Below are 14023 nucleotides of genomic sequence, written 5' to 3'. Positions count from 1 at the left end.
ATTTCTGACTGTGACTTGATACCCTTTACTGATGGTGCATGAGACATAAAACTCTCTAAAGACAAATGAACAAGCTTCAGGAGACCCCAATGATGATTTATGATCCGTTTTTTTACATTCAGTTCCATTCGTTTCTTATTTTCAACGTCGAGAAATGCAGGATCAATTGTAACAACATTCACATCAAAATTAGGACATGGGTTGATCTGTGAATTAATTAGTTTTGGAGCAGGTGGAATGAATGCTTCTTGTGATCTTTGAATATGTAACGGAAAACTCCCGTTACTTCCAAGTTTTTTTTGTGTAAGGTGCCACTCTAAAATCAACCTGGCTTTATTAGTAATAAAAGAAGTCTTTACAGCCGTAGGTAGTATTGTAGCGTCAGTTGCCTTGATTACTGGAGGAACAGGTAGTACCTTAGAAATCATCATCCGTAATGACTTTGCATGTAATGTCTCAAGCCCCCAGAGATGGCAAATCCGTTTGTGCTTTAGGTTCAGCTCCAAGCGATCGACTGCCTCCTGCTCAAAAAAAGGTATATAACATGGCCGTAGTTTCTTATTACCTTTGCCAAATGTAATTAATTTTGGTAAATCTTTTCTTGATTCGAAAGGATATGTGACTTTGTACATCTCTTTTACTATATTAGGAAGATAATCCATTTTAATGGCTAAACATTGTTTTGCTATGCACATGAACACTTCTTTAAGTTCTATCTTCTTGAGATCTATGTTTTTCCTCCTACTTTTATTCTTTAGAAATGGCAATTTTGGGGTGTATTGCAGTATCTCCTTACGATGTTCACTGCTGACAGACATTGCTTTTCTTTTTATAATGTCTGAATGGGCAATGAGATCTTTTATTAAACTAAAATCCATGAAATTAATTGACGATCTCTGCACAACATTGGGAAGGAGACCCCGTCTATTATTAATAATCTTTTTCTTCATATTGGAGTCCAACATTTTCTTATGATTATCACTTATAACTGTCAGTTCAGTTAGGACAACAGCTAACTGTGAACAAGGCAGTGGATTTAGCTGGGAAGAAATCAATTTTGGTGCAGGTGGAATGAGTGCATCTCTTGATCTCTGAATTTCTGTTGGTAGACCCCAATTAAACTGAAGTTTTATCTGTATAACGTGCCTTTCCAGATAGTTTCCGACCTTATCTTCAAGGAAAGTAGTTTCTGTACTGGTGGGTTCTATTTTAGTTGCACGTGTCTTAAGTTGTGGAGGTAATGGTGGTGCTTTAGGGATCATTATTTCCAAGGACTTTTCATATGAAGTTGGGAATCCCAACAAACTTGAAATAAGCTTTTGGCTTAAGTTTACCTCCAATCGATCAACGGCATCATGTTCCATAAAAGATATATACAATGGCCTTGACTTTTTATATCCTTTTCCAACTCTAATCAATACTGGTAAACGTTTCTTTGACGTTAGAAAATAGGAATCATTATACGATTCCAATACCGGATTTGGTAAACAATTTAGCTTCATTTCAACCTTTTGTTTTGTTAAGCACATAATTAATTTATTTTCATATTCTGGCCTGAAGCTGGTAACAGCAAATCCCTCTTTTAATTTTTTTGTTTCTCCATTCCTACGATTACGTTCAAGTGACAGAAGCATGCTTTTGCTTTCATTCTGAAGCATGTTTTCCTGATAGGGAATGATTTTAGAAGAATATGATATATCAGTGTTATTGAACACTGAATTATTTCTATCAGTGCTTTTTGATTGTAGCGGTGCAGGAACGTTATAACCATTTAAGGTTTGCTGGACAAACCTGGAGGAACTCCACCTATTACTTGTAATTCTTCTATTCACATTTCTTTCAATTTTTTTATGTTCTGGAGTTACGAATGGTAATTCGGTGGTAGTAACCGTATCAATTAGACTTAGCGGTGAAGAAATCAAATTAACTGAAGAAAGGGATGCTTCTGCTGGCTTCTGGAAATCTGTGGATAAATCCCAGTTGTGTTCGAGCTGTCCCTGTGTAACATGCCATTCAAGATTGTCCCTTGTTTTGTCATCAATGAAAACTGATTCCACACGAACTGGCTTTATTTGGGCATCATTTGCCTTGGTTGTGAATGTTTCTTTAGGAGTCACCTTTCTCACTGAATTTTCAAAGGAAATTGGATATTGCCAGAGATGGGAAATAAGTCTTTGCTTTAATTTCATCTCCAAGCAATCAACAGCATCTTGCTCAATAAATGATACACATCGCGGCCTTGGCCTCTGACTTCTTCTATCAAGAGGAGTAAAGTTAATTAAAGGTATTTCATTTGGGTGAACACTGCTGACTGATTCTTGAATATCAGATGGAATTTCAAACTGTTCCTCAGCAACGTACATTTCAGATTCATTTGTAATGTTCTGAACCTTCTCTATCGGCATGGCTATGTCAGTGCTGTAAGATTTACTAAACTGAATTGATGAATGGCTGTTACTTGCTTTTTGTTGTGTTCTAAATTCAGCTCTGTCTGTTTTGATCTCATCAAAACAATTAATTTGTTTAGAATCCATTGCTTGGGTCACAGATGGTGGAGCCTGTTTCTTATCAAGAGATTGAGGTTTTAAATTAACCAATGTCTTAGTGCTAAAAATGGAGACTGGTGGAATAATCAATACATGGCTTTCATTGAATGGTTCTGAAAGTGACTTCATTATGTTCACATTAACAGAATCTATGAGGTTAACCCCCTTGATTAATATTGGTCTCCACTGATGAATTCCAATCCTCCTTTGCAAATTAAATTCCAAGTCATAAATGTCAGGTTCCAGAAGGGCTGGCATTTTCAAATCCTTTCCGATGAGTTCAATACATGATTTCTTAGGTAAGGATAACAGTGGAAGCAGTATCAGTGAAAGTGACTTCTTATGCATAAATGGCAATCCCCACTGACCTTCTAATGCCATCTGAGCAACATTCAGCTCAAGAGTACCAACCTGGTTATTAGGTAAGCTTGGAGTAACTGAAGGTATTGGTTGACCATTCGCATTTTCCATTTGCTGAACTTCTCCATTCACTCCCTGAATTTTTTTGTCAATTTCCAACTCTTCAGTAACTGGTGTTGAAACAGAATGAAGTTTTCTTCTGAGCTGAAGTAACTCAAATTTTTCAACATTTTCTTTGGTCAGCAAAGCAACTTTCTGAATGCGTGGATAAACATGAAAATTAGTATTGCTTGCCAATGCATATTTTTCATGTTCTCCCAAATGGTAAATTTCAGGCAAAGGTAGCTGGTTCTTTAAGTTAGAAACTTCTAATGATTCCATCTGTTTTGTCTCTGAGTCTGGGAAGACTGTTACATGAAGACCATTAGTGTAATTATTGTTTATAAAATCATTCTGTACTGGCACGCTTTTTATTTTGTCAATTATTGCTGTGGAGGCAAGCAAGGTCTGGCCTGGTGGGGATGTTGGACAGTAGGATGGCATGCATCCTGATGTTTCTATTTCACTCAAGGATTCATACACAGTATTACTAGTAACTGTGCACTGCTCATCAGTACTTCGCCATGTAATGCTCAGAGTCATCCTCCATATTTCTTCAGAAGAGAACTGGTCAGATGTGTTTGTTCCAATCGAGGTGTAGTTTTCGAACAAATTCTGTTCTGAGCATTTTTGTTTCAAGTCTGATGAGGCGATACAGCTCTTTCCACCACCGTTTAAAGCACTGTTAAGAGAAGAGGTATCAGAAACTGAGCTGGACTTTTTGTAATTTAATTTTTCAGATGTGACTGAGCCAAATGAATGAAGGGATGTATCCTTGCCGCAATGGCGATGATGATCACGTAAAGGTATCTCATTGGAGCTTTGATGTAATGCTTTTTCATTTAGTGCTCCTTCACCTTCTTCAAACTTTGACTTGTCAAATTCTTCTCTTGCATTACGTTGTTTTCTGTTTAGTTGCAATACATACAAGTCAACACATTAAAAATAATTCAAATTATCTCATCAATATATATTAACAGAACAATGTTATACAGGCAACTTCTCACAAATGTACATTTTAAAGAACAAGTACAAGATTTAGTAGATTGTCACTCTGTTTCATAGGGCTGAATTTTCTGGTCCTGCCTGTGGCGGGTTTCATGGTGGGCAGGAGCAGAAAATACAGAGAGAAGCCGAAAATCAGATTTCTGGCAGGAAATTAATTTGGAATTTTCCCCTCACCACATTCATGGTAGACAAATGGCGAGTCGGGTTTCCCACTGATCCATGACAGGAATGCCATTTGGGTACATTACCATGTCATGAATACTCAATATAAGTCTATTTGCTGGTTCCACCTTCTAATCTTGCATCACCTTAGTGAGAAATTAGATTGGTCGATACAAGGTTTGCTGCGGCTGGTGAGATAGATCGCACAGTGACAAATGGAGGTGGGGGCTGGGAGAGTATAAAGAGGAAGTGGAGAGCTCCTTTAAAGAAAGTCATAATCACCAGTCAGGGCGAGGGGATCAAGGTGAGAAATGAAAAACAGTTGTTGGGCTGAGTCGACCTCACATTCGGTGAGATGTTAAAGACAGTCTTGAGGCTTCCAGGACCAGGCTACAGCACTATGCAAGACATGTACATGACGGTACTATCCCAGGGAGGGACAAAGTTTAAGTGCTCAATTTGGATAAGGTACGGCTTAGTATGCAGGGCATGAACATGGTCTTACCATCAGTGGCCATAGGCTTGTCTGGCTCAGTACTGAGTTGCAGATGGTACGGTTAGGGGAGCTTGTAAATCAGGAAAACATGATAGAGGAGTAGTCAAACTTTGTGTGTGTGTGTGTGGCGCGTTGTCCTCGGTATATGATAGTGTACAGATCCTCAAGATTGGGAGGGGTGAGGTCTACATGGGACATATGGTATTGATGAGTTCAGGTGGCTGAAATGTTCATTACAATTACAATGGGATCTCGGGTTACTCGGAAGCTGGAGAATAAAGAACAGTACAGCACAGGAACAGGCTCTATGGCTCTCGAAGCCTGGGCTGATCACGTTGTTCTATCTTGACCAACCGTCTGTATCCCTCTATTCCCCAGCTGTTCATATGTTTATCCAGATAAGTCTTAAATGTCGCTAACATGTCTGCCTCAACCATCTCACTTGGTAGTGCATTCCAGACCCCCACCACTCTGTGTAAAACATTTCCCCCGCACATCTCTACTGAACCTTTCCTTACAAGAATAACCAGAAGGACATTTTCCTACAATTGTGGAGTTGCAGGAAATTTGGAGGAACCCGAAAAGTGACAAGGAGAGGTTTGCAGCTCGTCTTTAAACAAAAAGGTTGCAGCACCATAGCCTGAAGTTGTTACAGTTTGAAATCAAAGCCTGCACAGCATGGGTCTGAGAAGTGTGGGAGGAGCCCAGGACTGGGTTGCTTTCAGGGGGCACCCTCGAACTGCATTGGTACTCAACATTGAAATGATGCTCGAGCTGGGAGAAAGGTTTCCTTGAGAACCTGCAATTGGAGCCGTCCCCTTTTGATGTGTGTCAGAAAGAGACTGCAGGAGTCATCGAGTTCTTCAGGGTAATGTCCAAGACCCAACTATTAACAACTGCTTCATTAATGACCTTCCTTCATCATAAACTCTGAACTGGAGAGGTCTGGTGACGTTTACACAATGTTCAGCACCATTCATGATTCCTCAGATGAGAAAGCAATCCATGTCCATATGAACACCGCTCGACAATCACCAGGCAAGACTGTTCTCTTCCTGTTGGGGAGCATTTCAGCGGTCATGGGCATTCGGCCTCTGATATTCAGGTAAGCGTTCTCTAAGGCGGCCTTCACGACACACGATGGCGCCGAGTCGCTGAACAGAAACTGATAGCCAAGTTCCACACACATGAGGACGGCCTCAACCGGGATATTGGGTTCATGTCACACTATTTGTAACCCCCACAGCTTGCCTGGACCTACAGAGTCTCACTGGCTGTCCTGTCTGGAGGCAATACACATCTCTTTAGCCTCTCTTGATGCTCTCTCCACTCACATTGTTTGTATCTCAAAGACTTGATTAGCTGTAAGTATTTGCATTCCAACCATTATTCATGTAAATTGAGTTTGTGTCTTTATATGCCCTGTTTGTGAACAGAATTCCCACTCACCTGAAGAAGGGGCTTAAGGCTCCGAAAGCTTGTGTTTCTTTTGCTACCAAATAAACCTGTCGGACTTTAACCTGATGTTGTTAAACTTCTTACTGTGTTTACCCCAGTCCAACGCCGGCATCTCCACATCATGACTACCATCGACACCGCAAACTGCCACCTCCAAGTGGAGAGGATCTCCAAGAAGATCGCGCATATCGACACAGACATCAAGTTTCTACAAAGATGCAAGAAATCAGACAAGATACCGAAAGGACTACAGATCACGAACCCACTCAGGTCAAACTATAACAGACTACGCTGAGAGACTTTGCCGTCGCACCTCTCTCAAACACTCCTCAAACACCTCGTACACCAGCTCAACAGTAAACGCCGCAGCCTGGAAACCAAGATAGAGTCCACATTCTCAACTTGCGCTCAGGATGCAGCCCAGCTGCGAAACTCTGCCAAGCAGACTAGACAAAGGAACTACACCATCTACATGCACACCAAGAACAGGAAACTTGAGAAACTCGGCATCACCACCAGCAGCAACCAAGCCTCCCCGGTACCACAGTAGAAAACAGTACCACTGCAGGGAAGTCCATTGTCAACTTGTCTGACTACACACTTCAACCAGATGAAATCGAAGTTCTCAGCCGAAGGCTTAATTTTTGCCCCACCACCAAAATAGACCACATCAGTCTCGCAGCAGACACAGGAATTCATCAGGCGAATGAGGCTGCGGGAGTTCTTCCACAAACCCCAAGAGGACAACAGCAAACACAATGAGACAGACAATGAACCGGAACAGCCGACAGAGAGATCCGCAGTGCATCCGAAGAGGAAAGAGTCGAATTGGACTACTCCGGAAGGCCGCTGCCCTCGACTTGACATGTATGCCCAAGCCATCAGGAGGTGCGGCAACACCAAATTCATCAGCCGCACTCACAAGACAGCCCCGAACATCACCCAAGTACAACGCAACGCCATCCACGCTCTCAAGACCAACCGCAACATTATCAAACCAGCAAAGGAGGGGCCATCATCATACTGAACAGAACGGATGACTGCAAAGAAGTGTACCGACAACTAAACAACGAGGAACACTACAGACAGTTACCCGCCGATCCGACCAAAGAACACACCCGTCAACTCAACACTCTGATCAAGACCTTTGATCCGGACCTTCAGAGCACCCTCCGTGCTCTCATCCCACGTACTCCCTGCATTGGAGATCTCTACTGCCTCCTGAACATACACAAGGCAAACACACCCGGCCGTCCCATCGTATCGGGCAATGGGATCCTGTGCGAGAACCTCTCCCGCTATGTCGAGGGCATCCCGAAACCCATTGTACAAAGAACCCCCAGCTTTTGTCGCGACACTACGGACTTCCTACAGAAACTTGGCACACATGGAGCAGTTGAACCAGGAGCGCTCCTCGTCACAATGGATGTCTCGGCACTCTACAACAGCATCCCCCACGACGATGGCATTGCTGCAACGGCCTCAGTGCTCAGCGCCGACAACTGCCAGTTTCCAGATGCAATTTTACAACTCATCCGCTTCATCCTGGACCACAATATCTTCACCTTCAACAACCAGTTCGTCATCCAGACACACGGAACAGCCATGGGGACCAAATTCGCACCTCAATATGCCAACATCTTCATGCACAGGTTCAAACAAGACTTCTTCACCGCACAGGACCTTCAACCGATGCCATACACTAGATACATCGATGACATTTTCTTCCTTGGGACTCGTGGTGAACAATCACCGAAACAACGATATAATGAAATTCCATCCCACCATCAGACTCACCATGGACTACTCTCCGGAATCGGTTGCATTCTTGGACACACGCATCTCCATTAAGGACGGTCACCTCAGCACCTCACTATACCGCAAGCCCACGGATAACCTCACGATGCTCCACTTCTCCAACTTCCACCCTAAACACGTTAAAGAAGCCATCCGTATACACAGGATCTGCTCGGATGAGGAGGATCGCAACAGACACCTCCAGACGCTGAAAGATGCCCTCATAAGAACAGGATCTGGAGCTCGACTCATCATTCGACAGTTCCGACGCGCCACAGCGAAAAACCGCACTGACCTCCTCAGAAAACAAACACGGGACACGGTGGACAGAGTACCCTTCGCCTTCCAGTACTTCCCCGGAGCAGAGAAGCTACGGCATCTCCTCCGGAGCCTTCAACATGTCATTGATGAAGACGAATATCTCGCCAAGGCCATCCCCACACCCCCACTTCTTGCCTTCAAACAACTGCACAACCTCAAACAGACCATTGTCCGCAGCAAACTACCCAGCCTTCAGGAGAACAGTGACCACGACACCACACAACCCTGCCACAGCAACCTCTGCAAGACGTGCCGGATCATCGACACAGGTGCCATCATCTCACGTGAGAACACCATCCACCAGGTACACGGTACATAGTCTTGCAACTCGGCCAACGTTGTCTACCTGATACACTGCAGGAAAGGATGTCCCGAGGCATGGTACATTGGTGAAACCATGCAGACGCTGCGACAACGGATGAATGAACACCGCTCGACAATCACCAGGCAAGACTGTTCTCTTCCTGTTGGGGAGCACTTCAGCGGTCATGGGCATTCGGCCTCTGATATTCAGGTAAGCGTTCTCTAAGGCGGCCTTCACGACACACGATGGCGCAGAGTCGCTGAACAGAAACTGATAGCCAAGTTCCACACACATGAGGACGGCCTCAACCGGGATATTGGGTTCATGTCACACTATTTGTAACCCCCACAGCTTGCCTGGACCTACAGAGTCTCACTGGCTGTCCTGTCTGGAGGCAATACACATCTCTTTAGCCTCTCTTGATGCTCTCTCCACTCACATTGTTTGTATCTCAAAGACTTGATTAGCTGTAAGTATTTGCATTCCAACCATTATTCATGTAAATTGAGTTTGTGTCTTTATATGCCCTGTTTGTGAACAGAATTCCCACTCACCTGAAGAAGGGGCTTAAGGCTCCGAAAGCTTGTGTGGCTTTTGCTTCCAAATAAAACTGTTGGACTTTAACCTGCTGTTGTTAAACTTCTTACATATGCAGCAAGACAATGGACAATATCCAGGCTTGGGCCGACAAGTGGCAAGTAACATTCATGCCAATAACCATCTCCCCATGACATTCAATGGCACTACCATCGCTGAATCCCCCACCATCGACATCCAGGGATTTAACAATGATCAAAGCCTGAACTGGATTAGCCATATAAACATAATGACTATAACAACAGGTCAGGAGCTAGGAATACTGTGGCAATTCACCTTTTGACTTCCTTCCCCAAGGCCTGTCCACAATCTACAAGGCATAAGTCAGGAGCGTTATAGAATATTCTCCCCTTATTTGGACTGCCAATACCTTCTTCAAGAAGCTCAACACCATCCAGGGCAAAACAGCCCTCTTCATTGACACTTCTTCCACAAACATTAATTCCCTTCATCAGTGAGGCACAACGGCAACAGTACATACCATATGAAAGGTGCATTGCTGGAACTCACCAAGGCTCCATTGACAGCACCTACCTAACCCACAACCACTATCATCTATAAAAAAAAAGGGCAGCAGATACATAAGAACACTAATGTTTATCTCAAACTACCTCCACGTCCTGACTTGAAAGTATACTTTGTTCATTCACATCTAACAGTCCCAGGGTGGAGGAGTATTGAATAATGGAACCTGGTGCTCATTGCTGCCTTCTTGATGGCAGTGATTCAATTGAGGGGAGAAGGGCCCCGCACCGTCTAGCCCATCTTCCAGAGGAGGCCTCGCCTGAGGTCCATGGTTCAGGGGAGCCCCAGTGCCACCCAGAGGATGAGGAGTTTAGACCCATCTAATGGAGGCCACCTGCACAACCAAGGGTATATCGAAAAGCCTCTCCTTTCTGGAGATGAGCAAAGACAATGTCACATATATCTGCATCTGTCAAGGTATGTAGTGGATCAGAATTGCCACATAGTGTGGGAGGATCAAACACCCCATGATCTGGGAGGACATCTCCTGCCAATCAAACTGAAGATCACTGGTGCACTCAATTTCTTTGTCTGAGGATCATTGCAAGCATCCAGAGGGAACCTATGCAGCATCTCAGTCCTTGGCACATAAATGTATCGAGCAGGTGACATATGCCCTCTACTGAAATTCACATGTGATGAAGCTATTCAGGCTGTTCGATTTCTGGGGTTTGCAGCGATCTCAGGATATGCTCGAGTTCAAGGTGCAGATTGCACACATATAGCTTTGAGAGCTCCATGGCAGCAGCTCTTGATGTTCATCAACAGGAAAAGGTTTCACTCACTGACCATTGGTGTGCAATCATCGGAAGGACATAGAACATGTTTGTAACAGGTACCCTGGGAGTTCCCATGATTCACATACATCCTGAGTCACTCCCAGATACTTTGCATCGAAGGGACTCAGTAATTACAGGGCTGGCTGCTTGGGGATAAGTGGTAACGAATCAAACAATGTCTCTAGACACCCACGTCTCGTCCTCAGAGTTCCTCAGTGGAGAAGTGTATCTGGCGCATAGATTGACACAATCCATCATCGAGCAGACCATTAGCACCTTAATCCAAAAACATCACTTTGAATGTTTGGACCGCTCAGGTGGGGATGGGGCTCTGCAAGAACCTGTAGAAGGTACCCCACATAATCATAGTCTACTGTGCTCTTCAAAACCTGGCGCTTCAAAGGGGGTCCCTGGCCAGAGGAAGATATGGAGAAAGTTGATAGCTTCTTAGATGATGAAGGACAGGAAGGGCTAAAATCTAAAGACAGAGATGAGAGTCAGCACCATGTGAAGATACAACCGAAGAAGTATGATGTGGAAGATGATGTAATTAAGTTGCTTGCGAGACCATTTCATGCATGGATGTCAGATTTCCTTCCCTAAAGTGGATATTAGGGAACTGGATAAATCTTTAAAACAATCAAGTGGTCACCATTACATGACTATCTTTTTATTCCAGATTTACTAACTGAACTTGTTAGTAATTTCACCAGCTGTTGTGGTGGAAAATGGACTCCTGTTCTGGTATCTGGATTACTAATTCAGTGACATTACCACTATGCTAATTTACTTTGATTGGAGGATAAATACATAACAAATTACATTCAAAATAATGTGATGGGATCTTTTACTTTCACTTGAGAGCAGACAGGACCTTGGTTTAACATCTTATCCTGAATCTGACACCTCCGTCAATGTACTCATGCAATGCAGCATCCAGGAGTTTCAAACCAGATTTTAAGTCTAAAGTGGAATAATACGAGCTGAGTGACAGCCAAATCTATAGTCAAATCCACATAGATGTCAGTCAATCAGGCTTTGGCGAAACCATCACCTTTTCCTTGGACTTGGTTGATGGTGACTTCCTATATCGGAAGTTCAGTTATAGATTTCCAGCATCAGTCAGAATGCTGATTTAGACTCGCTCTATTACAGGGGTATAAGTATCACAGATGTGGTTGGCATATGCTGCTCTCTCTCTCAATAAAACAACGTGTTTGATCGTTCAAATACCCCTGATTGATGTGCACAACATCTGGGCTGAAACACTGCAATCTGCAGTCGATCTCGGAGTTCTCAATTCCTCGAGATTACAAATCATGAACATATTTACAGCCTTCTTCTGAGCAGCAGCATTTTTACATTTTCCTTGCTAAAACCACTGCAATACAACTTGTAGAAGCATAGCGTAGCCAGAAGTAAAATTTAGGAATATTATGAACTCGCACCGCTGAGAATATTACGTTATGGCATCATAGTAAGCCATTAAAATGTGAAAGCATTTCCAATTATTAGCTGGTCTATGGAGCATTTTTATAGTGGCTGCTGATCCTGCAATGCCACATACCATTTATATTATTGTTAATTAATTAGCACAGCTTTATTGAAGTGGAAGGATTCTAAGAAGTGATTTTGGAATGGGAATGCATGGAAGTGGGGATCAGGAATAGCTCAGGTTAAGGGTTGTTCAATGAACCCAAGAACACAGGAGCAGGCAATTTGGCCCCTCCAGCCTGCTCTGCCATTTAACTGCATCATGGCTGACCGTCTACCTCAATCTCATCTTCCCACACTATCCCCATATTCCTTGATGTGATTGGTATCTAGAAATCTATAAACCTCAGTCTTGAACATACTCAAATGACTGAGCTTCCACAGCACTCTGAAGTACAGGGAACCAAAGGTTCACCACCCTCTGATTGAAGTAATTCCTTATTTCAACCCGAAATGGTCTACCCCTTATTCTGAGACTGTGCCGCCTGATACAGATACTAGATATCCCCTCAACCAGGAAAAATATCCTTCCTGCATCTACCTTTCAAGCCCTGTAAGAATTTCATGCACTTCCATGAGATCAAGGGCCCTATTTTACCATCTGGGAGTGTTTCAGATCTGACTTTTAGACCTGTTCTCAGGCACTCCCATACACATACTGCCCGAAAAAATATCAGCGATTCCGAATCACGCTGCACAAGCCTGTGAGCAGGGCTCAATGCGCCCACAACCCTGCAGCTCCGATCGGCGCCTCCAACTACTGACAGAATGTAGCCTTTTAGCCACATCCCTCCAGGGCCCCCCCCCACCATCCCACAGACAATGTCCCACACCCCCCCAACATTACTGACCCCCTTATCCCCCAACCCCCTGCCACCCAGACCAATCGTGGGCCCCTCCTCTCCCACTCTCCCCCCCATCGATCTCAAGCAGAGTGGCAGCGGACCCACTTTCCCCCCACCACCGATCTCAAGCAGAAGGGCAGCGAACCTCCACTTCCCCCCGACCAATCTCAGGCAGTGATCCACCCTCCCCCTTCGATCTCGGGCGGAGTGACAGCGGACCCCTCCTTACCCCCCGCCACTGATCTCAGGCAGAGTGGCAGCAGACCACCACCCCCCCACCCCCCAACACCACCGATCTCAAGCAGAGTGACAGTGGACCCACCATCCCCCCGCCCCACCAATCTCAAGCAAAGAGCTGTTAGACGCCAGGCACTTATCTCCTCACGAACCCTCACTGATGGAGCGTCCAAATCGGACTTCCATAGAGCATGTCTATTTCACGCCAATTCCAGATGGACGAACGTAGTGGTAAAGGGAGAAATGCTGGTAAAGTTCGGCATGCAGCCCATTAAGTCAACTGAAATGCATGCAAACGCATTTAAATGGCCGTCGCGCCCGGTCCCAATCGCGGCCATTTTTGGGCCTTGGTAAAGGGGGAGGCGGGGCACGGATCGTACTACCTGCCTCACGCCCGACTTTACCAAGTTTTCACGCCCGGAAACGGGCGCAATGTGATGGTAAAATCAGGCTCCAACTCTCATTCTTCTAAACTCTAGAGTACAGGCCCAGTTTCCTCAATCTTTCCTCAAAACAATCCCACCATCTCAGGAATTTGCCTGGTCAGCCTTTGTTGCACTCTCTCTATGTTAGGTATATCCTTCCTTGATAAGGAGACCAAAGCTATACATAATACTCCAGGTTTCGTCCCACCAAGGCTGTGGAAGAATTCAGGCTCCAGGCTCATCTTGGTGCCTTCCTGTTCCTGTGCTATTCTCACTACCAGGATCTGCTGTAGGATGTATAGGTGCTATATTGGTCCCAGTTACATGGCAATGATGTGGATATTGCAACTATACCACCCACCATCAACACTGAGCAGAAATTTAATTAGGTCAGCCATATAAATGCCATGGCTACTAAACCAATTCAGAGGCTGAGTATTTTGCAGTGAACCACTGACTTCCTGACTCCCCAAAGCCTAAAAAGACACAAGTCACAAGTGTAATGAAAAATATTTGACTTGCCTGGATGGGTGCAGGGACAACAAGATTCAAATCTCAATACCATCCAAG

Source organism: Mustelus asterias, unplaced genomic scaffold (genome assembly GCF_964213995.1).
Source record: "Mustelus asterias unplaced genomic scaffold, sMusAst1.hap1.1 HAP1_SCAFFOLD_681, whole genome shotgun sequence".
Classification (NCBI taxonomy): Eukaryota; Metazoa; Chordata; class Chondrichthyes; order Carcharhiniformes; family Triakidae; genus Mustelus; species Mustelus asterias.
Note: the sequence above shows the minus strand (reverse complement) of the source record.